This window comes from Pinus tabuliformis, chromosome 2_2 (genome assembly GCF_031772625.1).
Source record: "Pinus tabuliformis cultivar Carrire ecotype Pingquan chromosome 2_2, CPIR1, whole genome shotgun sequence".
NCBI lineage: Eukaryota > Viridiplantae > Streptophyta > Pinopsida > Pinales > Pinaceae > Pinus > Pinus tabuliformis.
In genome coordinates, this window is record NC_142300.1 from 1,239,750,458 (window position 1) to 1,239,753,247 (window position 2,790).

Sequence of the window (2,790 nt, forward strand, 5' to 3'; positions counted from 1 at the left end):
TTTCTGAGTGTTTACCTTTGTAATTGTTTTTTATAAAAACATTGAAATCTTTTACGTGAGTTTTTGTTTATTCCTCTCATTGAAAAAATAATGTCTTAATTTTCGACCTAGGTGGAGGCACCTTTGATTATCCATTGTTCAAAAGAGGAAAAATTGAGGTGAAGACTATCAGAGGGGACGCGCAGTTTGGTGGTGAAGATTTTGAAAATAGGATGCTTCATTTACTGTATTCAACTTATATAACAGAAAAAAATAAAACATAATTTGTTGTGTGCTAAAGCTCTTCGGAGGCTCCGGTTAGAATGCAAAAGGGAAAAAGAAATATCTTCGGTTGTGATTGATATTGATTGTCTCTTTTTTCCAAGTTATTTCAATATCTTATATTCAAATAATCTCTGCCTATTAACCAAAAGCACACATCTATAACCACAATATTCTTTTCTTTTTCTCCATTTCCATAAAATAATGTCAAACTTTTGCTATATGAAAATATAAATTACTAGAGAATCCATGTGTCTCTAGTTCTACATTTTAAATACTTCAATAAATGTTTCCATGATTTCTCAGTAGAAAATTGTTCTTCCGAGTCACCAAAGGTAACTGTTAAAGAAAATATGGTCTGTGTAGTTCTACATTTTGGATACTTAAATAACAATTCTCAATAACAAATTGTTCCTTCTAGTCATGCTCAAGTTTGTCCCTCATGCCATATGGTAGCATAGTTGACAATTATGACAATGTTGAAATCCATTCAGGAAACATCTGAATGTATGGGCCATGCTTGCAGATTAAATGTACGCATTCTCGCTGACCGTTTTTTCTGATGCTATTGTCCCTAAAGAAAATGTGATAGGATTATTTGGATATTGATTTACCATCAATTTTGACACGTCATGTCTTGAATAATGCCCAACCACATCAAATTCAAATTTTGCTCCCGCGATTTCATCAAAATGCTAATCTGCAGTAATTAGATGCTCCCCTTCAAAATTGGGCCTTGCCAATACAATACCAGAAGGAGAAATGATAACACTTCCACCTACACATACAAAACTCTTTGGAGACATATTCTCCTTTGAACCTCCAAAGACATAGTCTGGTGGATGAGGTAAGTCTTTTCTTCTGCAGACTGATTAGCTCACAACACAAAACATCCACCCTCCAGACCTATATGACACATTGATATTTTCCATGAATCTCTTACATCAGCAGTTGGTGCACAATAAAGTTCCACCCCTTTAGCATACATAGTTGTTCTCAAAAGAGGCATTCCGTTTTCCCAACATAGGACTCCACTCACATGCCCAATTGTTGTGTCATACACAGGTAAGGTGGATCCATCACCAAAACCCCAAATTAGATGCTCCAAATATGTTGGCATCAGTTTACAGTGCTTCCCTAGGAATCTTCCTTGAGGATCAAAGAAAAGAACTGTAGAATACAATGTGAAACATACTCGCTCTATCACTCCCATTACTACATCTGGTTTATATTTTGCAGCTTTCGTTGCTATCCTCTCTACTTATGGACCTTACACATCAATAGTAGAAGCATGGTATTTACGAATCATCCCAACCCTTCAAAGAGATAATATCTATTACAACACCAAAACTAGAACCTCAATGATTGCCACTGATAAAAGGCTCAGTAAAAACATGAAACTATGACCCACAAGAACCACCTTCTGCTATCAATCTTTCAGCTTTATCGAGAGTAGCAGGAGTGTCGTAGAAGACAAGTGAGGCTTGAACAACGTTGGCTCAAACAGTACTGACATTAGTCCTAGCATTAAGCGATGTCAAGCTCATTTCAACATCCACTTCGGGGATAATTGTAATAGACATTGCTGTTGAAGATGATAATAAGTATGATTATATACTCGTGTTGAGGGCCTGGAAATCGGGTCAACAGCAAGGGCGATACCCACCCGGTCCGGAACTTGGTTGGCAGCTCCTTGTCCGTTTGGTATAGCGGGTCCGACTGGGGATAATGGGACCAGTTTCCCAATGTAAGAGGGTGTGTGTGTGTGTGTAGAGTTTGATGATGTTGATCTAGAAGTAATTTAAGCTAATTTAATTCTAACTTCTAAACTGACTCTATGCTACTGTAATCTAACAAAAACAACACATCTAATCTACGCTAACCCGGGGTAGATTTCCTCTATTATGCGATCTAAAAAGATTTCGAACAATAACCGGTAATAAAGATTATTCAGCTATCATAAGAATAGAAATCAATTAAGATAAACCATTCTGCATAAAAAGTTAGGCAAAACAGTTGTGAACAGCATATCGCATAATAATTTATTCATATGTCAAGTATAAATAAATGACTCCACCGTACAAAAGTGCCAAATGGTAACCCACACATTCATACATTAACATATAACAACTCAGCTACATATCACTCTAAGAATATAAGCAGAAATTGGTCAAGAGATAAAAGTACCATTTATGACTAATTTCACTCACAAACTTCAAGTAATAACGATTTATCTCTACTTGTTCTAATATCTACTAAGAGTACAGAAGTGCAACATCAGTAGCAGACATTAAAATGCAAACATAAATAAATCTCGATCCACCATTCATCAAAAACCCCCTTCGAGGGTGCAAAAGTGCATGTTCTGAGGACAAGTTTTTTGACAAATTTCTGGACCCTTCTCCAAATGCCATGAGAAGGGTTAAATACTACTAAATAATTAATCTTAAGTACACAAATTTAGGAAATGGCTTCAAATGACCGCCCTTTTACTAAAACAAATTTATTTCTAAAAATTGAATCTAATTT

General features: G+C 35.8%; 1 pseudogene; it reads right to left on the bottom strand.

Annotated features, from left to right (window-relative positions):
* Positions 1-788: 788 nt before the first annotated feature.
* On the bottom strand, positions 789-1,844 carry LOC149197979 (bifunctional nitrilase/nitrile hydratase NIT4A-like; annotated as a pseudogene).
* Positions 1,845-2,790: the final 946 nt, after the last annotated feature.